The following is a 1,169-nucleotide window of genomic DNA, read 5'->3' as shown; positions in this document are numbered from 1 at the left end:
TTCTACCCCTGGCTCTGGGAGGGCAGTGGGGTCTAGTGATTATAGCATGGGGGGGCAGGACTTCTGGGTTCTATCCCCGGTGCTGGGAGGGCAGTGGTGTCTAGTGGGTAGAGTGGGGGAAGCTAGGAGTCAGGACTCCTGGGTTCTATGCCTGGCACTGGGAGGGCACTGGGGTCTGGGAGGGGGAATGGGAGGCAGGACTCCTGGATTCTGAGCCCACTCAGGCTGTTGCCCTGAGTTGAGAGCCCTTTACTGCTAGCGTGACATATGGGGAGGGGGGTCTGAGAGCAGAGACGGGCCCCTCCCCACACTTCCCTCTGCTCTGCCCTCCCCACGTGGCCAGACAATAACTCAGCTCATCCCTCATTCCTTAGCAGCTGCTGCCACATTGTGGCTCATGGACAGGGGCAGGCGGGCCTGGGCTGTGCTGAGCAATCTGGCTTTCTGCACGCACAGCCCTCCCTTCCCCTCCCCCGCCCCCCGTTCCTGGGCCCCGGCCCAGGCCGCGGAGCACACACATAGGCCTAGATTGACTTCTGTATGGGGGCGGCTCCAGCCAGGCCACTAGGGCTGCGCGTGGGGGTGGGGGCAAATTGCAAGCTTGCCCGAGGCTGTAGGGCTGTGCCGGCCGGGGGTCACTGCTGGGCCGTGGGGCCGGGTACCTGTCCTGGTGTTTGTTCAGATCTTGCACAGGAAACTGGAGGGTGAGGGGAATTTAACCAATGTAATGATGTTGGCTTTGGTGGGACCCAACAGAGTGTCAATTCAGGACAAATTGCTTAAAGCTGGGCAGTTACAGCCCCAGGCTGAGGTTCCTCTGCACACCAAGGTAAACCAAACCAGCCAAATAGAGAAGACTTTGGTCTCACCCCACTGGCTAACCATAAGTCACACAAGCAATTCCCTTAGACACTCCAGATTCCCAGTATCCCCACCAGTGCCACTTGTTATGGGGACGAATGGTTATGAAAACCAATACCCCAGTAAAAGAAAAAGGGTTCTCCCAATCCCAAAGGACCAAGCCCCAGACCCAGGTCAATATACAAATCAGATCTTACCCACAAATCACACTGTTGCCAGTCCTTTAGAATCTAAAATCTAAAAGTTTATTCATAAAAGGAAAAAGAGATAGATGAGAGCTAGAATTGGTTAAATGGTATCAATTAAAT

Source organism: Terrapene carolina, unplaced genomic scaffold (genome assembly GCF_002925995.2).
Source record: "Terrapene carolina triunguis isolate 2854851 unplaced genomic scaffold, T_m_triunguis-2.0 Scaffold421, whole genome shotgun sequence".
Taxonomy (NCBI): Eukaryota; Metazoa; Chordata; order Testudines; family Emydidae; genus Terrapene; species Terrapene triunguis.
This window is presented reverse-complemented; position numbering follows the sequence as displayed.